The sequence below is a fragment of the Pseudorca crassidens genome, chromosome 1, assembly GCF_039906515.1.
Source record: "Pseudorca crassidens isolate mPseCra1 chromosome 1, mPseCra1.hap1, whole genome shotgun sequence".
Classification (NCBI taxonomy): domain Eukaryota; kingdom Metazoa; phylum Chordata; class Mammalia; order Artiodactyla; family Delphinidae; genus Pseudorca; species Pseudorca crassidens.
Window position 1 is genome coordinate 76,619,953 of NC_090296.1, and position 25,936 is coordinate 76,645,888.

Below are 25,936 nucleotides of genomic sequence, written 5' to 3' on the forward strand. Positions count from 1 at the left end.
TTGTTTTGAAATCATGGATTACAGTTTTAATCTGTACAGGTCTATGTTGGTTTATGTTCTTAAGGAAGCAGACATTAAGATGGAATTAGATTTATATGAGATTTATTGGGAGAATGCCTGTGAGGGGGAAAGAGAGAGGAAGCCAGAAGAGGCAGGATGAGCTGTCAGACTGTGATGCAGGTCTGACCTCTGTGAAATAGGGAGGGAAGGAAAACAGGTTGGATAGGCACAGGTCTAAAAGTTTCAGCCGGGTTAATGGAGGTTAAGGTGGCCATCAGAGGAGTCTTGCATCCTGAGAAATGGATCTGACTTAGTATCCCTGCTACACTCATTGTCTGAGACAGCCCATGGGAAGCGTAGCAGATTCAGAGGGTGGCAGTTGGGGCCATCAGTTAATTATGATCCCCACAGCGGGAGATCTGAGTAGTTCATTTCCACAGCTGCCCTAGAGCCACACAGATCGACTTCTCCAGACAGGTTCAAGAGACAATTCCTTCAAGCTTTGTATGGGACTCTGTTTTTGAAGAGAAACTTAGAAGATGGAGGTTAGTGGGGAAAATTATAGTCACTGTTACTGCAGTTGATCTCGGGGCTGCAACTGGCACCCATCCTCTCCCTCCTTTACTATCCATTCTCATTTCCCCTCGCCCCCAACTATTATGTCTTAGTGGCTTGTCTGGTGTTATGACCCAAACCCTTGTTCCTGAGTGGTCCAAACTCTTGATAGTCATATCTTTCTCTGGCTGACGTTGCTGCACATACACACTCACAGCTACAATGGAGCATGGGAATGCTGGGAAGCACCCAAGTAGAACACTTGGGTTCCATCTGAATTCTTCTCTACTCCCGTTGTGTAAAAACAGCCCTACCTCTTCCTGCTAACTAGGGTTACTTAGCCCTGATAGTATGGTAACTCCTCTTCTCATCTGCTGCTCCCTAGACCCAAGAAATCCGAAGTGTCGTGGCAGCAGCTGTAGCTTGTAGTTCAGTGAGACCCTTGATATATCCCCTGGCAAGGGTGCATCCTCTTTGGGGACCTGGACCTTTGACACTGCAGAGCCCAGAGTTACAGAGATGAAAGCATGAAATTTCTGTGGGTCAGTGGGAGTGATGGTAAGTGAAGCCATTCCTGCTTCTACTTCTTGATTACCAGACCTGTGTATTCTTCCTTTTGGGGACACAGTGTCATTTAGAGGTTTCTGGTTCAATAAATACACTGCATCCTGAAGGACCATACCCCATCCTTTCAGAATGTTGCCTCCAAACTGTTGCTTCAGCTGTTGCCTTTAGAAAGCCAGCCTGTTACCCTCCCGTCTCCTCCCCTTCCTTTCCCTTCCTTCCCCTTTTCTTCCTCTCCCTTCTTCCCTTCCTCCCTCCTTTCCTCCTTTTTTCTTATCTATCTATCTATCTATCTATCTTTTTTGGACCTGGAGTGACCTTCACTTTCTCTTTTGTTTTGAAGTAAATACCAATGAACTCTTCCCATTAGTCCCTTACATTCCTCTAGAGGTAAGTGATATTGTTGAAGTAACTTCAGCAGAAGTTAGGGGAGCTCTTATGAACTGTGATTAAATAGAATATGGTAGTTTAGCTAATTCTCCTTGGTTATAGCCCTCTGTATCTTTGATTTTACTTATCAAGCCAGCAGAGCCGCCTGGTGATGACTGCACTACCTTTTCGTCTTATGATATTTGACTTCTGTCTTTTTCAGATTGGATAAATAATTTATCCTCACCTGATTCACTGATGCAGGCCACATAGCAGGACCCAAGCAATAGTCTTGATGCCAAAGGCAGGGTCATTCTTCCCCTTGCAGTGTCCATGGTTATGATGGTAATGAAAGTGGGCTCTCACTGCGGGTATTTAATTGCTGCAACAGAAGGATTTTCTCTTCTTAGTTCAAATATACCCCACTGAACTACTTTGAGAAATATCCAAGGTATGTGGGTGAAACCAAGCGATGCACTGTGGGGCTCCTGAGCACGGAGGCCGTTTTCGTGCCCTGTTTCTTGTAGGCAAGACTCCAGCCTCCAGGACCTTCCCTGAGTTCCAAAGGGCAGATTCAAACAGTTGCTAATCAAGGGAACGGCAGCCAAGAAGAAACCACCTGAGGCCAGATTAAAGGACCAGAGGAGCTCATCCAGATTAGGGGACCGACCACCTGAGACAAGATGAAGGGAACGCAGGCCCTGCTCACCCCTGACCTTGTCAGAGACCCCACCCTTGAACCGTTGCTATAAAACTTCTCCTCCAATCCTCCCGGGTTGGGACACATAGTTTTCAAGGACAGGAGCCCACTGTGTCCCCCTTTGCCTGGCAAAGTGATAAAGCTATCCTTCTCTACTTCACCCAATACTCTGTCTCCAAGATTTGATTCGGCACTGGCGTACAGAGACGTTGAGTTTTGGCATCATGGGGACAAAATTTCTAAAATGCAGGCACCTGTCTGTTTGCTCACTATACGCACAGCACTTAGAATAGCGCTTGTCACATCAAAGACACTCAGAAATGTCAGGGGCTTCCCTGGTGGCGCAGTGGTTAAGAATCCACCTGCCAACGCAGGGGACACAGGCTCGAGCCCTGGTCCGGGAAGATCCCACATGCTGCAGAACAACTAAGCCCGTGCACCACAACTAGTGAGCCTGCACTTCAGAGCTGGTGAGCCACAACTACTGAGCCCGCGTGCCGCAACTACCAAAGCCAGCGTGCCTAGAGCCCGTGCTCTGCAACAAGAGAAGCCACGGCAGTAGCCTCCGCTCACCACAACAAGAGAAAGCCCGAGTGCAGCAACAAAGACCCCACACAGCCTAAAATAAATTAAATAAATAAATAAATTTATATATAAAAAAAAAGAGATAGCTTGTGCACAAGGGAGAAGATGGGGAAAAAAAGTGCTAGCTCCCTGAGTAGAAGGGGCAAGTTGCTTTTATAACAAAAAGGAGAGTTTGTCTCATGATTACCAGTAATTTCCAGAAATCATAAACTTCTTTGATCAACAGCAGGTGGCTCTATGATGGCCAGGAACGGGGAGGCTAACCACACACAGGGCAGGCAGCAAGCAGTGCTTAAATACCACACTAAAGAAAAGAAACAGCATCATTGGACTCAGTGGACCAAACAGCTCCTAGATAAACATGAGGAAAAGGCAAAGAACTCACAGCCTTGACCGGCAATAGCTGCTGTTGCTCGTTATGGAAGGGAAGGCAGGTCCTCTCGGTACATTTGCCTAAAAAGATAACACTGTTAGCAGGGTAATCTTCGGAAGAGGGAGTAAATTACAGTTGTGTGTACATAGGAGAGAGCGTGTGTGTGTGTGTGTATCTGTCATGGAGGATGTGTGGGAAATGGGTGGTGACTGTGTGTGTCTCTCTCCTACAGATGCCTCTGCATCTATAAGAAACCCAAGAGTTAGGTAGAGGGAGAGATGCTGTCTGCTGGGAGCAAGGGAGAAGGGCTTTGCTGTCCTTGACTGACCTCTCTACTTTGCTGGTCCTGCACACTCCAGGTTAGCCCATGGGGATTCAGTGCCCCCCTGTGGTTGGCATGGTTCTTCCTAACTTTCCCCAGCTCCCAGGTCCCTTCCTGAGTCAATCCTGAATTTGGTTTCTAGTTACCACGCCCCAACTAACTCAGCTCTCCCTCCTGTCCTATGGTTCTTATTCCATTCTTCCTCATTTCCAGCTCATTCAGAAATCACTTCTGTTCATCTTCTCTTTCCTTAGAGCCCTCTCTGGCTCCTTGCTGGGGATTCAGAGCTTTCGAAAATGATCAAGATTTTTCCTTTTTCTGATCCTGATGTTCTGTCTATGAAGCATTCTCTAGCTCTGTTCTAGCTCTCGATACAATATGGTTCAAGCTAAAGGTGGTTCCAGTCCTGTTTGGTAAGGATCTTGGGAAAAGAAAAGGAAATGGTCATTGAAAGTATGGCTGAAAGCAGAGGAGGCTATAGGGGAATCTACAGGCCCCTGGGATGGGAGGGGGCAAAAAATGCATGACGCACCCGTGCTTGAAATCTCCAGCCTCTGCGCACTGACCTCAAATGCTGATAGCATCAGTGACCCAGAAACATGTGAAGAGCCTCGGAATCTAATGTGCTTCTCCTCAAGCCTCCTCTCTATAGTCATACAAACCCTCTGTACCAGAAATAGCTCTCTAACTTCCATATAATCATGTGCCTTCCAATTTCTCCTTCCAACGTCTGGGCAAGATCACTGGAGTTGAAAGCAGCAGAGAATCGATGGTGTGTGGGACGTCTTCTGTTTAAAGGAAGCAGGGCAGACAGATCGACCTTCTAAAGGCACAGCTGAAAAATTTTTTTTGCCCTCATTTCAGCAAAATCACTGTGTTGTTACAGTCCAGATTTCTACATAATTTATGTTCTTTGGACAGCAATTGATGTCAAATGAGCCAGTCGTTCTTGAATCATTGTAGTTATTAGTTTTTAAAAATTAATGTAATTTGAAAATATTTTGCTCTGTTAAGTCCGTAGCAACTGGTATTGTTAATACCGTCCTTAAAGCAATACTTAGATTTGGAAATGAATTGGTAGTTTTATATACCGTGTTCTCACACTGTAATGGGCTTGCATATGTTAAATTAACATGATCACATTAAATATTAAGGACTATTTTATTATATAAAGTACTATAACTTACACTGTGATTTTTACCATTTCTTAAAGCATTATCTAGATACATAGATAAAGAATTCATATCAAGTTCACACATATTGTCCAAACCTACATATACAAATTTAAGAGTAAAGACATTGTTGGCTATTGCAAACTGTGCCTCAGCTGCCATGTACAACTATTGGGGATATCGTGCTAATTTTTGAGTACCTTCAGAACTGTGCATTGGAACATGAAGGGAAAAAAGAAGTAGGTGCTTTGTACCATGTTACATCATAGTATAAAAATGCACTGCAGTCATGCTCTCTGAGAGGAAGAATTTGACAAATTTGTCTTTTTTTTTTTTTTCCTATATGCTTCTGCTGCCTAGTACTTCCTGTATTTGGAAGCAGTGCCTGTCTCCTATCCTGGAAGAGGCACAATCTATAAGGAGTCTTGTCACTCGACATAGTCACCTTTAAGGATCTGGGTAAGAGATGTGGAAAAGTGTTTCGCCTGGATTAGAGCCATGTCAGTCCCGAAAGCAGAAGTTTAGGATGATAGGTTGCACTGGATCCCAAGTAACAGAGGCACATCTGTTGTTTAGTAAATTCATTATTTATATGTCTACATTAGTTACTTGTGGGGCTTCCTCAAATGTGAGGCCCAGGGAAGGGGCTCTCCTTTCTTGGGCCTAAGGGTAGTTCTGGCTATATCTTCAGCACTTAGGCAAAGCCAGGCATATAGTCATAGCAGATTCCTAATAAGCATCTGATCAAAAAATTTTTTGAGTGAATTGGATGAGTTCCTGAAAGAGATGTGTTGCTGGCTCTCTGGATGCTCTATGGTTGGTGAACTTTTAAAAAAGAAGAGAATGTTTTTAGGGCAGGAAAAGGTTAGAATTGTCAGCCAGGAAGAGACTAGTTTAGAAATGTTTTCTAAACAGAATACAGATGAGCTCTCAAGTTGACTTTGTATGCACCTAAGGAGGGTAGTTTCTACTTGAGCCATGAAGGCTGGACCCAGAGTTCTGATTGAAAGAAGCCTGTTTCTTCAGAGATCAAGGGATAAAGAGCTCTGGCCTAAAATGGGGACTAGCCGTACATGTGAACCTTGAAATGAACTGCAGCAGGCTTCACAGCCTGAATGGTGGCTGAGAGTGTGCGAAGCACATTGTGTGGCTTGAGACAGTCCCCAGAAATTTGCCCTAATGCTCTCTAGTTAGCATGTACCGTGAAAAGTCATTGTCACCATGGTGACAACGTGCTTTACATAACTATGTTTCAGAGGAAATGGGAGAGGCCTCCCTCATGCCAGAGAGGTATAGGGATAGAATAGGATGTCAGGCCACATTTTTTGGAGAAAAAGACTTTGCCTTTCAAATTTATATCGCAACAACTTAACCCGCTGACTGCAAAGCTGGCTAAGAAGTTTTCAGTGTGGGCATGTCCTTGACCCGTGCTCTGGCAAAACCACCTGCTGCCTACTCCTGCTTTCCCTCTCTATCTAGAGGTTTAAGGGAAGAAGTTCTAGAGAACAGACTTGGCAAATTTCAAGGGATAGATGGGATGGATCTTTTTTTTACAGACTTGCGCATTTCCATAAATTTTAGGCATCTGCTGAAAACTGTCAGACTGTAATTCTTATCTGTAGCTCCTACCAAGAAAATAAAATCTGTAACGTGGAGAATCTTACCTGTCTCGGGCCTTGTAGCAAACTTAGGTTGTAAGCTGCCCTTCTGGGCCATGTTGATATGGATCCTCAGAGCTTAGGAAACAAGTCCTTCATTCAACTGCAAGGTTGGGCCTGTGGCTCCTTGCTTAAGGGGAGAAAGAAATTTGGCTGTAGCCTTGGCAAGCTGTCAGAAAATGATTGCTAAGATATAAAGAGACAGTTCAAAATAGAGGATTATGAGTAGTGAAATAAACATTGGGGAAACTATTTAATCTCACTAGTAAAGAAATGCATGTTAAAACATTAGGATGGGGACTTCCCTGATGGGCCAGTGGTTAAGACTCCGCACTTCCACTGCAGAGGGCACGGGTCTGATCCCTGGTCAGGGAACTAAGATCCCCGCATGCCGCATGGCACGGCCCAAAATACCCCCGCCCCCAAAGAAAGCATTAGGGCACAGTTTCTCCTATTAAAAAAGCAAGGTTGCAGTGGAACTTATATTCCACAGCAGATGGCATTATAAATAGGTGTTAACGTTTTGGAAGGCAGTTTGCAATATATCAAGAGCCAAAAGAATTGTTTGTGTTCTTTGATCCATTGATCCCAATTTTGTTATTCTGTAAACATTTATAGAGTCCCTTCCAAATGACAACATTCTAGGCAGAGACATCAGAGATTGGTGTTGCATACTGTGCCCTTCAGGAACTGACGGTCGGCTGGGGGAAAACATACCAATAATCAGATAATAATAATACAAAGATGAACGGGGAAAATGGGGGCCTAACTGCAGGTCTGGTGAGTGTGTGACCGGGGACAGGGAAGGTTTCCTGCAGCAGATGACACCACACTGAATCTGGGAGGATAAATAATTACCCTAGAAAACCACGTGGGGAAGGATGTTCCAGGCAGAGCCAGAATAAGACCTGGAGGTGGCTGTCCATGGTTCAGCTTGGCTAGAGGATAGGCCTGGAAGTGATTTCAGAAAGTTATTCAACCATTCTCAAGGCTGACATTAGAAAAACTTTTTACACGTTTAGTGTCTTTCCCTTGACTCTGGTTTTTATTTTCTGCCTAGAGGTACATATTCATCCCTTCACTTCCCTGGGATAGACATAGGCAAATCATGCCACCTTGGCTACAAACTCCCCTGTAGTAGCAGCTGGCAAGCATGAGCTGCATTCCCTGGGTCTCTTTAACACAATGCAGGACTTCAGTGTTCCCTGAGCCCCTAATAAGAAGCAGAGATGACTTCTTGGGTAGGAGAGACTGGCAGCTGGAGCCACAGGGCACAAGACAGGCCAGACCTACTGACCCTTTCCCTTTCCCATGGCAGCTCCATCTGGCATGGGGCCCCTGGTGCCTTGGCAGAGCAGAGAGTCAGGCCACAGTATAGGAGAAAGTGATGGGAATACACACTAACTGTCTCCAGAGAAGAATGGACTTAATCCTGCTCACCAGCATTGCCAAGAGTGAGATGGGAAGATTGAAAGCCTGAGAATTATAACCTAAAGGAAAAGTTAAAGGAGAGTGCCTGGGGAAGAAAAAGTTTTGCAACACTAAGAAGAGTCAACATGTAGTTTGTTTTTATATTCCATCTCCTCCAAAACAAGAACAAGCTGAATGGGGTCACAACTGCAGTACATTGGTCCCAAAGGCATTTAGACATATGAGAAAGCACTCTCTAGCAGTGGTCATGTAGATGCCAGCATAGGGAACCTGGGAGACCCTGGAGAGCTCTATGAATAGGAGAAGCCCTGTTATCACCCCACCGTGCTGTGAATGGCTAGATGGCTGAGGTGCCCGGGCTTAGGGACTCAGGCACTCTCCTTTCGCCTTTCATTCGGTAAAGATCTGCTTAGCAAGTGCTATGGACCATGCATCATAAGTGAAAGTGTATCTATCTTTTACTTCAATTTTCCAGATGAGGGATAATGATTCTTGTCTAAGGGCCTGTGGCAGATCAGAACAGGGTCTGAGTCACAGGGGGAGCCCTGAATCCGGGAGGAAGAAGGCCCATCAGGGCTGAGTGGTCAGGCTGAAAGAACCAACTAATGGAAAAGCAAAGACTTGGCTGAGCACGAGGGTGACCCAGCCTGCAGTGCACGAGGTTGATGAGGCATTTAGAGAGCTGTCCCCAAGTGCGGACTGTGACCAAAAACGTCTTGAGACCGAAGTTCTGGCTCTCGTGATGGAAGGAGAAGAGGACTAGGGGGTTAGGATTTTTCTTTATGGAAGCTGGGAGGGCATTAGAGGGAGCAGCGTTACTTATGCAGTCAGCACCAATTCTTTTCCTCAGATCTCAGTTCCTGCTCTTGCTGCCTTCCATCCTCAGGCCCTCTTGCCTTCCTTCCAACTGACTCTGAGGGACTCTTCTTCACTGGGAATCTATGAATATTCTTTTCCCCAGGCCCTTGGATTTCCTGGCTTCAAATGACAGAGCCCCAGGGCTACTTAGGGGAGAGGACAGTCAGGGTGGAGGCTGGCGTGTTGCTCAGACTGGGTTGCATTTGCTGAAAGGATTTATGCTTTCTAGTTAGACTCTTCCTCCTTACCACTGCTCTTCCAGATGAAATGGAACAATTGGATGCCTTCCCCTTATAACCTGTGGCAAAAAAGAGGCTCAAGGAGAGGAGACAATTATCTGGGGAGTCCGGGAGTTGGGGCTGCCTTCTCTTTGCTTCTTTTCACCCTCCAGGCCATGCCTGGGTCTGATTTCCCCCAAGGACAACTGGGATCCTGCTATGCAGTCTCTGTCACGTATTGCTTGAGGTCCTATTTGAGTGTCAGGACTGAAAAGTCTCAACTTTCATCCCTGGAAGATAATGGGACAGTACTCCTTACTCAGCCCCACCACATCCAGTCCCTCCCTCCCTGGGCAATATAACAATACACCTTGGGAGGAAAGACCCTCAACACTTCTCCAGCCACAGAATCCTCAACTCTAACTCTGCGAGATCCTCAGCCCCAGGGCCTAGTAAAGGGGGCTGCACACATGAGATCAAGATTGTGGAAGTGAGATTTCTCACTGGAGGGGTAGCAATAGCTGTGGTGACCCTTCTGTGGTCCTGGGGAGAAGAGTGGGTAAGGGGCTGAGTGAGGTAGTTATAAATAAGGCAAAGTGAGCATGAGAGGAAGAGGAGGCTGGGGAGACTTTCTTAGTTTGCAGCATGAGGCAGGTTTCTAATGGTGGAGAACTTTATTTTTATTGAATTTGAAGGGCTCTCCATTATTCTAGCCTGCCTCTCACTTTTTAGCTGTCTGACTTCGGGCAGGTCGCTGAAACTTTCTGAGAGTCAGTTATCCCTTTATAAAATTGTAGGGCTTCCCTGGTGGCGCAGTGGTTGAGAGTCCGCCTGCCGATGCAGGGGGCGCGAGTTCGTGCCCCGGTCCGGGAAGATCCCACATGCCGCGGAGCGGCTGGGCCCGTGAGCCATGGCCGCTGAGCCTGCGCGTCCGGAGCCTGTGCTCCGCAACGGAAGAGGCCACAACAGTGAGAGGCAAGCGTACAGCAAAAATAATAATAATAATAAAAATAAAATGGGATTGTAAAAATGCTTGCCTTAACTCATAAGGTTGTGGTGAGGATCAGATGGGAAAAAAAAGAAAAAAAAAAAGCTCTGTAATCGCTAAACCACTTCACAAATGTAAGTTATGGCAATTACTGAGGAGCGATTAGGTGAGGATCATAGATGCTTTGGGATACGATGGGATCTCTGCGTCACGTTTAGAAAGAGGTGGGATGTGGCCCTCTTCTTGTGTGACAGCTCCCTCTACCTCAGTTCCTTGAAGAAATCTAGACCCCAACACTGTGATTAGGAATGTGCTGGGCCAGTGCAGAGGGATGGGAATAAAGGAAGGGGAAGCCCTAGAGAAGAAAAAGAAGGCGATGGGTCAAGTAGAAGAGGGTGTGGCCAAGTGAGTGTCTGAACTGGTACAGAAGAGGGAGTGTCAGAAAATTCCAACAGAGAGTGGCGAGAACTTGCAGTACTACATTTCCTGAATAGGAGGATGGAAGATACTGTGTCTCGGGGAAGAGACATTCTCACTGCGTGCCTTTCACAGAAAACACAGTTATGACGTGGACCCTCCTCCAGTTTCTGCTGCTAGATCAGACTGTTTTTCTCCCAGGCCCAGGACTCCCACAGCGTCATCATGACCACCCCAGGTCCAGGACCCTGCGTGGGTCCAGTCAGTACTGCCACGTGATGGTGCAGCACAGGGAAGTGGTCTCTAGGGTCTGCAAGTCCCTCAACACCTTCCTTCACCAGAGCTTGCAAAGGATAAATGATGTGCAGCGCCATACCTACCAGGTGCCGGAATGAATGAGTTTTCCGCCTCTGAAAACTCACCACCAAGTGGTATCTCTGGGGTCCTAGCGCTCTGACTGTCCTTACAGGTCTTAGGATCTGGTCCTGGCACATCCGAGTGGCCTGTGTGCCGAACCAGCAGGTTCATCTGGAGGGCTGGACTCCCGGGTCCCCGGGTCCTCCGTGGGCCCTCTGAGGATCTCAGCGCCCCAGCGCCTTAATTGGACCGCCTTTTGTCGTGCTCCCCCTCGTTAGACTTCTTCCCCGAATCTGCACAGCTCACTGACCCCAGCCCACCATCTCTCTCAGGGCGCCTCAAGTGACAGGGAGTGGGGTGAGGAGACATGGGTGTACGACGGGAGAATGGCTATGCTGTCTCCTCCGCGCTTGATTGCCCTTCCTGCCAGATGAGTGCAGGGCCCCCGTGACATCCTAGGCTGAGACTTGCCACTTGTTCGGCTTTTCCCTGGTCCCCCTTTCGCCTGGGGAATCTTGGCAGGGTTCGCAGTGCGTAGGGTGGGAGCAGGGCAGCATCTACTTCGGGAAGCCTTGATCCCGCTCTAGGGTTACGCTCTCTGAGTCATGGAGGCAATTTGTTCACGAGCTGTTCTCATAAAACTGATCCTGGCTGGCAGCGTTTTCTCTGGCGGCTCTACCCTCTTCTCTGGCGGAGGCGCCGCGCACCGCACCGGCGGGCAGGAGGCGCTATGCTGCTTGCTCCCCACGAGCCGAGAGCAACAGGTCGAAATTTCCCTCTTGGCTCTGCTTAGCAAGGCTGAGACCGGCTTTATATTTTAAAAGCCTTTTTTTAAAAAACATCTTTATTGGGGTATAATTGCTTTACAATGGTGTGTTAGTTTCTGCTTTATAACAAAGTGAATCAGCTATACATATACATGTGTTCCCATATCTCTTGCGTTTCCCTCCCTCCCACCCTCCCTATCCCACCGCTCCAGGCGGTCACAAAGCACCGAGCTGATCTCCCTGTGCTGTGCGGCTGCTTCCCACTAGCTATCTACCTCACGTTTGGTAGTGTATATGTGTCCATGCCACTCTCTCGCTTTGTCACAGCTCACCCTTCCCCCTCCCCATCTCCTCAAGTCCGTTCTCTAGTAGGTCCGTGTCTTTATTCCTGTCTTACCCCTAGGTTCTTATGACATTTTTTTTCTTATATTCCATATAAGAAATACCACAAATACCACAGGGTATTTGTCTGTCCCTTTCTGACTTACTTCACTCTGTATGAAAGACTCTAGGTCTTGAGAGGAACAACAGAGAAATAGACACATAGGATTTAAATATCTGAAAACAGATCAGCTTCCAAAGTACAAGATTTTTACCCTTCCGCGGCGAACTGGCCCCCTGCCTTATTCTACCTGCTGTCATGGGATAGTCACACTTTTTCAAAGAGAGAAGAGCAGAAGCAGACATGTCCACTGAGCATCCCTTGTGTACCATGAGCCGCCAACAGTAGAGTGAAGATGGAGGAGGACCAGGGGAGGAGGGAGAGAGTATCAGCAGAGCGCTTCTCTTTTCTGCTCCAAGAGCAAGCGTTCTCTGTGAGCGTGTCTCTCTCTCTCTCCCTCTCTCTGTCCCTCTGCCTCTCTCTCTCACTACTATCATTTGTATCTCTATCTCTGATAGTACGGGCATATGGTAAAAATATAACCTCAAAAACATTAGCGAGTGTATCCAGTGAAAAGAATATCTTCCTTTAATATTTGTCTTTTAGGCCCCAGTTTCTTTTCTAAAAGCAACAAATATTTAGTTTCTTTGTATCTTTTCACAGTCTATACATAATATATATGCCTATACACCTATATACCTTTATTGGTATGTATAGAGGTTTGTGTGTGTTTGTATCTCTTCCATTTACCCCACACATAGTAGGATCATATACAGTGTTCCACACCTTATTTTTTAACTACTATGTTTTGGCGAAGGATGTACCTCACTCTAGTTAATGGCTGCATGGTATTCTCGTCTATGGCTATTTAATCATGGATACAATCATACAGTTTGTTCCAGTCTTTTACTGCTAGAAACAAGATAGAATGTATATCCTGGAACAAAATAGCAACATCAAACCCTTTGTATTCAGCTGTTGACAAGCTCACTCCCATACATGATTAACGTTCCCAAGACCCCAGCACTGAAGCTCCTGCAAGCTGTGGGGTGGGGGGGAGTTGTGAGTTGTCAGCACCAAGTCTTCCAGATGCACCCAGTATCGTTGACCCCAAGGAAGCCTGGGAGACCATTATTTTTCGGAACATAACAACATGACCAGGGGATGTTTCCTTGTTATGAGAGCCCGGTGACATATCTGCACATGGAAGTCAGCATTAGAGTTTCAAAGTTCTGGTCTTTTAATACTAGAGAAAGCAAATACCTATTTATATGTGTTAGATAAATTAGATACAAGTAAGAACCGCTAATTTAGTTTCATATAGAGAGAATTTGAGAGCAAATTGCAAGCTCTCATTTTCAAGCAACTTCTGTGGGGTAAGCACTTTACATAAATTGACTCATTTAACCCTCATGACGACCCATGAGGTAGCTACCATTAGTCTCATTTTCTTTTAATTGATTTATTTTTATTTCTGGCTGCCTTGGGTCTTTGTTGCTGTGTGCGGGCTTTCTCTAGTTGTGGCGAGCGGAGGCTACTCTTCATTTCGGTTCGCAGGCTTCTCATTGGGTGGCTTCTCTTGCTGCAGAGCACAGGCTCTCGGCTCACGGGCTTCAGTAGTTGTGGCACTTGGGCTTAGTAGTTGTGGCTCGCAGGCTCTAGAGCGCAGGATCAGTAGTTGTGGCGCACGGGCTTAGTTGCTCCGCGGCATGTGGGATCTTCCCGGACCAGGGCTCAAACCCGTGTCCCCTGCACTGGCAGGCGGATTCTTAACCACTGCGCCACCAGGGAAGTCCCCATCAGTCTCATTTTAAAGGTGATCAAACAGAGGTACACACAGTTAACAGACAATAGCGGCAGAACCAGGAGTGTCTCCCTCAAAAGCCAAGTGTTCCCATTTATTCCAGGCTGCCTCTGAAGAGGCAGCTGGGGTGCACCGTAACCCCAGGCAGCTGGGGTTATCTCCTTTGGCAAAAACCTATGTTGAAGAGAGCAAGCTGGTTCCAGAGGGCTCATACATTTTTAAAAACCTGGTTGGGTAGACCCTGCCAGGGCTCCCTACAGATAGAGGACAAGGGAGAAGGAGAACTCCAGTCCACATAGTGTCACAGCAGTGCTCATCTCTGCATGGGATGGCATGAATGGATCCCTGACATCCTCAGAACATGACTCTTGCTCATATAGGAGCTTCTCTAGAGGTACAAAGGATTGGACACCCACTGGGAATCTCCCATATCTCTCTTAAGGACCTGGGACTTCGACATGGGCCCCAGAGTGGCCATGGCAGTGAGAGGCTGTAGAAGTCTTCCTGCTCTCGGTTCATGACTCTCTGAAGGAAATCTTAAAATGATCCCACACGTAGTCATCTGGGCCAGGGGCCTCCATTGTTCAACAACTTACTTATTTAGCAGTTTCTAGTCCAGCCTCCAGAGAGGAATCCCCAGGAAACTTGGGTTCATCATTAACTTCTCCATGCCTTCTAGAAATACCATTTCTAATATACTGCCCTGCAACAGGAACTAATTCAAGAGAGAATTCTGGAAGGATCTGTCAGTGTTTTTGAGAATCACTAGGAACCAACATGGGCAACCTAGCTACTCAGCCCAGGAGGTTGTCTAGAAAATGAAGAAGAAATGTGAGAAGAAAGGGATGGAAAAAGAGAGAGAAAAGAGAGAGGAGAGAAAGGTACATAATGAGAAAATATATTTATTTGTGATATGGAAATTATTTTTCATTTCTGAATTAGTGGAATCCTTTACTGACTGCATTAGATGTGCCAAGTCTTGTGTTAAGGGCTAAAACCAGGAGAGGAGTGGAATGTGTTATGGGAGGTGCTATCTTCTTTTTCTTGTACAAACCTTGTTCCAAATTTACATTTTTATTTTTTTAAAAGGGACATTTATTTATTTACTTATTGGCCGCATTGGGTCTTCGTTGCTGTGTGCAGGCCGTCTCTAGTTGCAGTGAGCGGGGGCTACTCTTCGTTGTGGTGCGCGGGCTTCTCATTGCGGTGGCTTCTCTTGTTGTGGAGCACGGGCTCTAGGCACGCAGGCTTCAGTAGTTGTGGCTCACGGGCTCAGTAGTTGTGGCTCACGGGCTCTAGAGTGCAGGTTCAGTAGTTAGTTGCTCCGCGGCATGTGGGATCTGCCTAGACCAGGGCTCGAACCCCTGTGCCCTGCATTGGCAGGTGGATTCTTAACCATTGCTCCACCAGGGAAGCCCCCAAATGTCCATTTTGAACTCAGTAAGGTGCCTTTATTCAAGCTCTGAAAGTACTATGGCATCAGATATCAATAAAACCTCCTAAGATTCTACAGGCCAGTTCAGTCTTCCCCCAACCCCCTTCAGCGCTTTAATCCTACTCCAGCCCACTAAAGAGCCATGTTATGTAAAAAGAGGCCCAGAATCCCCTGGTGGTCCAGTGGTTAGGACTACGCATTTTCACTGCCGAGGCCCCGGATTCAATCCCTGGTTGGGGAACTAAGATCCTGCAAGCCCCACGGTGCAGCCAACAAAAAAAGAGTCCTGATGGAACAAATAGAGCCAGGGGAGGCTGTTGGCAAAGGAGAAACCCAGGTTCCTTTTTGTTTTTGGTAATGCCCCTTGTTTTCTCTTCACATAAACATTCTGTATCTCATCACCTCCTGATGCCGGAAACTTGAGTCTTTGATTTTTTTGCTGTTCGGTTTTGCAAAGTGTTAGAACAGTTTGTTAAGTACTTCTTGAGTTTTCTTCCTCTGTTTCACTTGCATTGGATTTACTTTCTCTAATTTTCAGTCTGGACCTGATCATTGCTTCTACTCTATGTCAACTAACAACCTGAAAATACACAAAAGTCTTTCTGTAAAATCTGTAAAAGAATGAATATCTGGTGTTGTATAAATCTAGGTTTCTAGAATCTTGCATGTATTCACATATGTGCTGTTTTCTACACAATTGTCATGTACATTCTTAGTGCTTGTATTTCACTATGTAAATGGGGAATTTTATCTTTTTTTGTAAACCACCCATTTATGGACAGTGTACTCTATTCCTGAAACTGTGTTACCGACAAGGTATACCACGATACGTGAAATGGTAGTCTAGATCCCCAAGTGGCCTGTGGAAAGTAGAGAAACCGATTTTGTGATAGAAGTAATATCACTTGTATAAACATGACTTAGTGAGAGTCAAGGGGTGGAGGAAGTTACTTTCCCTGATAGGTCCAGGAAGGCTTCCAGGAGGAGACTCCATCAGAGCAGGGCCATGAGAATAAGCAGGGGTTTGCTCGGCATTAGGGAAAGGCTGGGCATTCTAGGTGAAGGAATTGGTGTGGAACAATGCACAAAGGTGGAGAAGGACTGAGTGCTAAGAGACAGAAGTTAAATCACTGGCCCAGCTTCTAGGTGAGAAAAATTGGAATTAGACTCTTGAACTGGCATACTATAATCTTTCAACAAAATTAATCCACATAATTTTTACTACCTTTCTATATTCTCGTCTGAAAATGTGATCCTGTTACCATTGTTGTCCTTCTATAAATATGGACACAAATGTTGACCTAGACAGGACTGAAGGCAAAGCTAGGAGAACTCTGTTTTGTCATCTTGTTTTGTGGAATTCCTTAATTCCTTTGACTATTAAGCACGTTTTTTCATATATATTGTGTGTTAAGCCTTTTTATAGGTGATGAGGGTATAAAAGTGAATTAGGTATATTGTACCCCTTCTGTGATGCTTTAGTGTCTGGGTGGGCAGCAAGGCTGTACTCAAGTGTTTCTAATATGAGGCAAAACCCATATACTCCAGTCATAGCAGTCTACCTGGCTCAACAGCTGATCTGATTGGCCTAGTCAGTGGGTTTCGTTGTTGTTATTAACAATTTTAAAAATAATTTTTGGAGTTGATGATAACCTTTCCAAACAGGGATTTTCACACAGAAAATGTGGATCCCTGGGTTGCCTTAAAATAGCCCGCCAAAATGTGGCCATGTAACCATCAGCTAGAGCAGAGTAGCAACTGCCAACTAAAAAGCTCAAGAACTCTTCCCTGATTCCACTCCTCCCTCCTGACTCCCATCCTCTCTGTTCACTCAGTGATGATACCTATCTGGCTCCTGTAGACATTTGTGTTTATGAGCCATCAGACTTGCTAAGTGTCCTGAGAGAAGTCTAGATGATACTCTACCCTATCCTTGACCATTCTCCTTTAGATTGTATTCAGAGAACATCCCCAAACACATTTTCTGATAGTTTTTTCTATAGATTCCCTCTGCACATTTTTAATTGCCCTCCATTGCCTTCAAATTAAATCCAAATGACCTAGTTGACAGGAAAGATCTTGGGCCGAGGATCTGTTTATTTGAAAAGAAATTAATACAAACCCATATTGAAAGTGTACTGGATTCTCAGCATGATTTTGTCTTTAGTATCAAAACACTGCTAAATGTGAGCTTGTTCTGTTATTTCATTAGTTTAATCACCACATCAACAGCCACTGAATTATCAGCCAATGTCATTATGCCATTATTTGTAATCCAGGGACGTTGTAAGATATAGTCTTGGGAAAAAGTCTTCTGCATTGTGGTAAAAGCAACTGTTGAGGATATCGGCCACAGGGTTTCACAGAGTCATCTGATGTCTAGCACTTGCAATTTCTTCACCCCCAGGGTACTCTTGCGATGTGTGCCCTTAACCTGATGAAAGGGAGATGCCAACTGACAATACCTTTCTGCACACGGCTTTCCGAATGCAGTGGTAATAACATTTTATAATTATAAACACTGCTTGGTTTAGCCTCTCTTTTGAACAGAGTTGATTAAATATGACCAAATCTTTGATTTGGGGCTTCATTTTTTCTACTGTCCTTGGGTTTTTTATTCTTCTGTGAAAGCATTTTTCCAGGTAGAATTTTTCAACTTAAACCTCGAGATACAGCTGTTTATAAAAGTATGAAAAGTATACAGCTGTTTATAAAAGTATCTTAAACCTCGAGATATGAAAGCGGTTTATAGAAGTATAAAGTATGAAGAGTGTACAACTGCTGAGAAGTGAGCTGACTGATGTTACAGAGTACACAGAGAAATATTTAAGGTGTTAATTGTTATGGGTTTATTTCAATGTGATGAATAATCAGTGTGTCAACTCTGTGGTTTCATATGTATTACCGCTTAGAACAAAACTGTGTCAAAAACTGAGTTGATAAAAAGGAAATATTAATAATACAGATGGAATGGAGCTATGGTGCAGGATATCTGATGTCTCGGAAACCCTGAGATAAACAGTCAGGCTTGCCTGGGTCTATGCCCTAATTGTCTTGTTTCTCAGTTTGAGCTATTCCACTTGTTTCTCAACAATAGTCATTACTGCTGATAATTTTTAGTAGTTAAGGCTTTCCTTTTGATGCCATTCAGGCTAATTTTGGGCCTCTTAACTGTTAAGGTATGTTGTTTCTCCAAAGCCAGAATATTTTCCTGTGTGGAATGTTAGCTCCTACTTCACCTCAGTCTCACGTGAGAGGAACAAGCTTGTTTGTCTGTTAAAGCGCACGGGCTTTAAAAAAAAGACAGATCAGAGTTTGACTCACAGCTCTGCTCTTCACCAACCATGTGACCTCACTCAAGGAGTTTGCCTTCCCTTTTCTACCAGGGAAACAGTAAAATTCTTTCCGGATACACAGACATGCTAATTCTGATGGTGGGTCATGCTGGATGTTGAGCACAGGTGAAAACACTAGAAAGTGTAGGGAGTGTTACCAGCTGGACAGCATTATTGTGAGGCTTAATCCCAATTGCCTGGTATGAAATAGGTGCATCAAAGAGGTGGTGGCTTTCTTGTTATTTTCAACCCTTTTTGCATTTATTTTCAACACTCCATAAGGTATAAATATCATGAATGATGCTGAGATATTTTAGGCTGTATAGCACCCATCAAAGCTTTCTCTTAGGTTTAATAAGTTTTAGGCCTTCTGTTTTCCTATTAGACCAGAGGATGGTGAACCTCACTGGAGAGTGCCAAGAGCGGAACCACTCCATTAATGTTTGCTGACTGACAGGTATCCCCAAGTGCATTAGCCAGTCTTCACATCTAGACAGCTTCAGAGGCCTAAGATCAGCCTGTAGTCTTCTGTGATGATCTTTTATCTCGCTCAATTAAACAACAGTTCTGAGGGGTAGGGATTTGCATGCTGCCTGCAATATAATAGTTAAATGATTTTCTCGATAATAGTAAAGCAACAGTAACAGTAATAAATATACATGCTCCATTAGTCAGGTTTCTCCAGAGAAACAGAACCAATGTTATTAAATATATATAAAGAGATTTGTAGTAAAGAATTGATTCATACAATTATGGAGGCTGGCAAGTTCTAAGATCTCCAGGGTGAGTCAGCAAGCTAGAGACCCAGGAGAGCTGTGGGTGTAGTTCTAACGCAAAGGCAGGCAGGCAGGCTGTAGACCCATGAAGAGTTGATGTTTCAGTTTGAGTCAAAAGGCAGGAAAAAGCCGATGTCCCAGTTTGAAGGCCGTCAGGCAGGAGAATTCTGTCTTATTTGGGGGAAGGGTCAGCCTTTTTGTTCTATTCAGGCCTTCAACTGACTGCATGAGGCCCACCCACATTAGGGAGACAATCTGTTTTACTCAGTCTACCAATTTAAATATGAATGTCATCTAAAACCACCCTCACAGAAATACCCAAGATAGTATTTGATTGAACATCTGGGCACCCCATGGCCCAGTCAAGATGACACAAAGTTAACCATCACATATACATACATATATTTTATTTCAGGTAATCGAGCTATTCCTTCTGGATTTAGGTATAATCTTTAAAAAAAAATAAGATTTACATAGTAGAAAATTTCGGAAACGAGGATTGCATTTTCTGTAGACATTCCATCACACACACACACACACACTCACACACACACACCCTACTCCTTTATCAGGAATTCAGAGAATTACAAGAGTCTCAGTTGGAAGGAACTTAGACATTTGTTCCAAGTCCTTCATTTAACATCTGAGGACCAGAATGGTAGAGTGATTTATCTAGCTGACACAGAAAAGTAGAGATAGAACTGGGAAGGAAACACATGGCTCCTTGAAACAAGGATTCCATAAGTACTACACGGCTATTTAAAAAACAAGGTGGGTCTATGTACAACCTGTAGAGATCTCCAGGAGAACGTGCAGAGTCAAGGTAGTGGGACAGAGGGAAGGAAGGAGGGAGGAGCTGGAACTCGATACACAAGAGGAAGGAAAATATGACAAAGTGAGCTTCTCAGATGAGTACTTAGACGAGTGAGGAAGAGGAGAAAGGGAGAGTCCTGAGGGCCTGGAATCTGGAGGAGCAGGGACTGGTAACTAGGGGAAGTGAGACAGAGATGCCCTACTCTCTATCCGTCCATTCCCTCTTCTAGGACAGAGAACATGACTCAGATGCGTATCCTCTTCCTACGCACTCCTGGACAAGACAGTTTTCTTCTAGGCCAAGAACTTTGTAAATTTCCTCAATTGACTCCTCAGCATCATTAGTAAGGGTTAGGGGGCACTCCTTGCATTGGAATAAGACCTCCCCACCCCAGTAGGGTTGATTCTCCAGGCTCAGCAGCATCAGGCATGGTTGATCACTCCATTGTCCTTGATGAGGCTGACCTGGCAATGGGGCTTCTTGTGACACAAACAAGGGTGAAAAGCATTGTGAGATCAGTCCCAATGACTTCAAGACAGATAGTTGTGTCAATCTGCATGTTGGGTCTGGGACACCACTGTCTCCTGGCTCTTTCATGAGCCCTAATTTAAAATGCTACAGGTGGAGAATTCCCTGGTGGTCCAGTGGGTAGAACTCTGTGCTCTGGCTGCCGAGGACAGCTGGGTTCAATCCCTGGTAGGGGAACTAAAATCCCACAAGCTGCCCTTGCAAATAAATAAATAAAATGCTCCCCGTAGTTTCCCCACCCCTCTATTCTTCTTCCTGCTGTATTTCCCCCCTAGAGCTCATCACCCTGTCTATATAACTTACATATTTATTATGTTTATTGTCTCTTTTTTGTCTGCTGTATTCTCTAATGACTCCCACATACCTCTAACGGTGTCTCACACATAGGTACTCAAGAGATGTTTGCTGACTAAGCCTCCTCAGATCAATTGTCACGACACAATATTCGTGAGATGTCAAGGTCCCTGACTGATTTAGGCTCCATGCCAGCCCTTAGCAGCTAGCTGCTTGTGCAACTGAAGCTCCACGCTGATCACCCACGAGGTCTAATAGGGGTCAGGTGTAGACACCTCCTTTCCTAGTAGGACAAGTGCTGGTGATCCAATCCCCTTTTGTTTGGTGAACCTCAGTGTTTCCTTCTAACGCTTCCGCTCCGGAATCCGCACCCCTCGCTGACCCCAGCCGGCTGCCTCTCTCACAGCCTCTCCCGTGGCTGAGGGCCTTTGACCGCAAAGCGGAGCCATGTGTAAATGCGCCTTCCCGCCAACAGAGGGCAGGTGCTGCTGCGAAATTCTGTGCTGGGCTCGCGCCTTGCTCCAGCCTTGCCGGTTTTCTTGGCGAGTTCTCCCCTCTTCCCCAAACTCCTCGCGCCCTCTTCCTGGGCGGGATTGAAGAAAACCGGGCCCGGAGAGTCAGCAAGCTCTTGCGTACGCGCGACTGTGGTGATGCAGCTACTCGGAAAGCCATGCTCCCACCGTGGGATGATGCTCTCCGGGCTCACTGACCGATCTGCGCACGGCCGCTCTAATACAACTCCGATGGTGCTGACCCTGAGCCCCGAGTGACCGGGCCCACAGCGTTTTCCTTCGAGTCTCTTCACCCCCAAAGCCCCTGCCACCGCGGGGGCAGATCACGGGCTCCCGAGAGGGGTCTGGAGGCTCTACCCAGATTGGATCAAAGCAGAGGGTCTCTGCTTCCTTCATAGAAAATAACCTCAGACTTGCGAGCACAGCCCGAGGACAAGGCGCTGGCAGGAGAGGAGAGGGCGCGGAGTAGGGGCGACCCCACCTCTCCCCTCGCCTTTGCTCTAGCAGGCGGGCTCCCACGGCCGCCACCTTGGCCGGCAGGGGGCGCTGCGCCGCCTGAACCCCGCGGGCCGAGCGGGACCAGAACTTTTACCTCCTGGTTCTTAGTGATGGCTTCGAACTTTCAAAAGCCTCCTTCAATCACTGAGGAAAACCGCAGAATAATAAGTAAGTAGGCTTCAGATAATGAGCGCCTACTGTGTACCACGAACTCTCCATCACGAAGGTGGCTGATCTGCGGAAGGAGGGCCGGGCGAGGAAGGAGGGATATCTGTGGCGCTCTGCTTCTCCGCCTCGCCGGGAGACGTGGGAGTTTCGAGGTCAGCACTATGCTGCATCACCAAGGCAATTTACGTTTTATTTCATCACTTCATTGTTTGAACTTTCTATGACCAGGGACCCTTCCTTACTCGACTGAGAAAGGGCTACAGTGAGGTAGCCTATTTGACTTTTTCCGTTCAAAATACAGATGCGTTGTACCTGCAAATGGCAGACGTAAATGCAAACGTTGAGAGCAAATCTAGTAAAAAGGGTGTCTTCCTCTGGTCCTTGTCTAATAGGCCCCAAATTTATTTTCCAGACGCAATTATTTTTCAGGTTTTTTTTTTGGTATACTTTTACAGTCTTCATATAATCTACACATGTTAAACACATTTCTAAGTTTGTTGACATGAGTATAGATGCGAGTGTTTCCTCTTTTTTTCCCGCCACAAATAGTAACATTTTATATTCAGTGTTCTACACCATTACCTCTTTCCCAGCGACAATATCTTTTGGACATATTCCATGCCCGTGCAAGAGTGTACATTATTCTATTTAGTGGCTGTATAGTATTCTTTTGTAAGGATATACCATTGTATTTTATACAGTCCCATATTCAGGATATTCTCTTTGTTTCCAAACTTTTACTAGTATAAACAAGTTGGAATGATTATAGTGGAACAAAGCAGCAACATTAAGCACCATGTGTTTACTTATAGTGCATGTGCTATTGGCAAGTCACCCCATATACTTGTCACGGGCTTCCTAGGGCCTTATGTGCTGAAGCTCCTGCATGGGTGGAGGGTGGGGAATGCTGTGGCCTGACAACAGAAAAGCCTTCCAGATGCACATGGTGTCACTGGATCTAATGAAGCCTAGGGAAAGTGAACATTTTCAGCACAACTCAGTTATTTTTTCTTGTAACAGGACTCTGAGGAGTCAGTATCAATTGGATCAAACTTTGGTCTTTTAATACTGGAGAGGGTTAAAATAATAACCATGTTTATATATGGAGGACAAACGAAGATGCCAAGATAGATAACTAACTTACTTTTATATTCACACTGAACATATTCTAGAGCAAATTGAAAGTTCTCATTTGTAAAACAATTTCTGTATTTAAACTGACCCTCATAATAGCCCAGAAGGCAGGTACAATTATCCCCATTTTAGAGGTTATACTGAGGCCCAAAGAGTGAACGTAATAGCAGGTAGAAGCAGAGCCACAAGTGACTCCTTCAAAGCGTGATGTTCTCCTACATTGTTGGCTGCTTCTTAGAAGGAGGCAGGATGCATAGTAGGTTTAAGGTAAGTTTCATCCATTCAGGTGGACTTTGAGTCTCTTGTCTAAGATGGGCATATCATCCAGGCTGAAATACCTGCTTCATCAGGTATGTCAGGGTTTTGTTTCCTAGGTAATAATGTTTCCTTAATAAAATGTATTTATAGAATGTGAATCTCCATTCTAATGGTTCTCTCACCTTTTATACCCCCAAGGACCCTTGTTATTTTCCCTTCATGCAGAAGCTATATTTATAAACACAAGTAATAAAATTATTTTTTGCCATTTTAATTGATCACATATTATATATATAATATAATATATACTATATATATTATATATATTATATGTATAATTATTATATATATAATAATATATAAATATATATATTATATGTATAATTATTATGTGATACTTTTGAGTACCTGAGTTAAATGGTTTTACCATGGCATAGATACTTTCTGTTCAGTTGTTTCATTAGCCTCTGCTATTCCTCCTTAATATAGGTAAACGTGTGTTTCTTTTTGGATATTTGCAATAACATATAGTATAATACTTGCACTCTAGTAAAGCAGTTGTCAAAGTGTGGTCTAAGGACCCTGATGGCTTCCAACAATCGGAATGAATTTGGGAATAGATTCTCTGTTAATCAACCCTTTAGTTGAGAATGCGGCGTGGCCAACGCTTTGATGGCAGCCTGTGAGACCCTGAGTGGAGGACCCAGAAAAACTGTGCCTGGATTCCTGATCCACAAAAACCGTGAGCTAATAATTATATGTTGTTTTTAAGCTGCTAACTTTTCATTAATTTATTATGCAAAAATGAAAAGTTGATATGATCTATGTGTCTTCATTCATTCAAACACTTTACTTAACATCTGATCGGTACCAGGTACTATTCTAGGCACAAGGGATGTAGCAATGTACTGAGGCCTTTTATTCCATGTAATGGGTCTCAGCCAAAACCTTTGATCATTTCTCCCTTTATTCAACGGGAAAATGTCACAATGACAGGTAGGTCAGTTGTGTGCACTCAGGTGATGACTGGGTCAAGTTAACACAGGTTTATCCTAGGATATAGGTGCATGATTAGAAGTATTTGTAGCTGGAGTTGTCTTGGGCTCCCAAGGCAAATGGTACCTCCACTTCCTCTCACCTTGGAATAGCCCCAATATCGAGACACTATCAATTTCCATCATAGGCTTCTGAAGTCAGGATCAGTTCAAGTGAGTCCCAAATGCCAGGCTGGGGACAGGTTACAACAGAAACACCTGAAGAAAGATTTGGAAGTGCTGACTCCTGAGCTCCCAAACTCTGCAGTTTTCTAAATGAACAAGGGCATAGGCAAGATTCACTTTGTGACTGAGTGGAACACAAAGATTAGGTATTGGTGATCACCACAGTGCCTTAGTTTCTTCTCAGGAGTCTTAATAAAGACCATGGAAAGTGCCCACTGAATTCAACCTCATCTGACCTCTCAGTAAAACAATCCCCATTCTGAGACTCTGCGGAGGTCATGATGAGTGACCAAATACAACGTTGTATATATTGGTTGGCTATGACCAATATCCACTGCCTAGAATAATAGCTTGATACCAGAAAAAGCATGATTGGATTTCTGGCCTCACAAAATGTCAAAGGAGAGCAGCAGGGTGGGTATGAACCCAGGTTTCAGTATGGGACAACCTCACCTCGACCACACACCCCGACCTCTGCCCAATATTCCGTAGCAGCAAGACTAAGAGTTTTTGCTCTCAGTATCACTTTACACTCTAAAAGTTGAGAACAGCAAAGAACTTTTGTTTATGTTGATTATACCTATTTATATTTACCGTGTTAGAAATTTGAACCAAGAAATTTTAGAATGCTTAGTAATTAATTCAAAAATCACCTAATAACAATATTGAATCATTAAATGTTGATATATATTATATATTTTTCAAAAAACTTATTTTCTAAAACAAAAAACAGTAATAAGAAGAATGCCGTTGTTTCACATTTTCTTTAATGGCTGACTCTATATTGACAGCTGGATTCTCACATCTGCTTTTGCATTCATCCATTGTGCTATGTTGTTTTGCTAAACTATGTAAAGAGAACCTGGCCTCACATAGATATGTGGTTTGAAAGGTAAGAACCTAATAGATACTGTGAAAGGGTTTGTGGGAGCACCAGGTTCCTCGAACCATACTTGACCTGATCAGTGCATGCATCTCTCATTTCTTAGGTCACAGTTGTTGATTCTGAGATCAACCCTTAACACAATCAGATATGTTTGATGGGAATGTTGGCGTATGAAGACAGGGCCATCCTCTGCTGAACTTATTCCTGAGAGGGTATATGGTTTGGAGTTGTTGCAGTTACCTTACAAAAATGTGAGAGAAATTTGCCTGAAATGTGCACCAAGATCTAGGAGAGATGGAAATGGAGAAAGAGAGAGAAACTTTGGTTCTCTTTTCATCATCTGAGTTCTGATAAGCTGCACATTAAGCCATAACAGCCCGTTATTTCTCAGGACAGTTTAACTGTTCTTGCAGATTGTTAGGACATCATCAGCAAGGCCAAGTACTTGTGGAAGGAAGGGGATTCGGCACACCGTTGTGGCTGGAGGAGCTCCTGAAACTATCAGAGCTGTGGAAGACCCTGTGGGTCACAAGCCGGTCAAAATCCACGGGAAAGTGT

General features: G+C 44.7%; 1 long non-coding RNA gene across 1 annotated transcript in view; it reads left to right on the forward strand.

Annotated features, from left to right (window-relative positions):
* Positions 1–25,936, forward strand: part of LOC137229472 (uncharacterized) — a 28,985-nt gene extending 3,049 nt beyond the window's left edge. Inside the window, exons 2-5 of the long non-coding RNA XR_010945699.1 lie at positions 941–1,113; positions 5,001–5,099; positions 23,917–24,014; positions 25,792–25,936. This is a non-coding gene — a long non-coding RNA (uncharacterized lncRNA). The remainder of the gene's footprint in view (positions 1–940; positions 1,114–5,000; positions 5,100–23,916; positions 24,015–25,791) is intronic.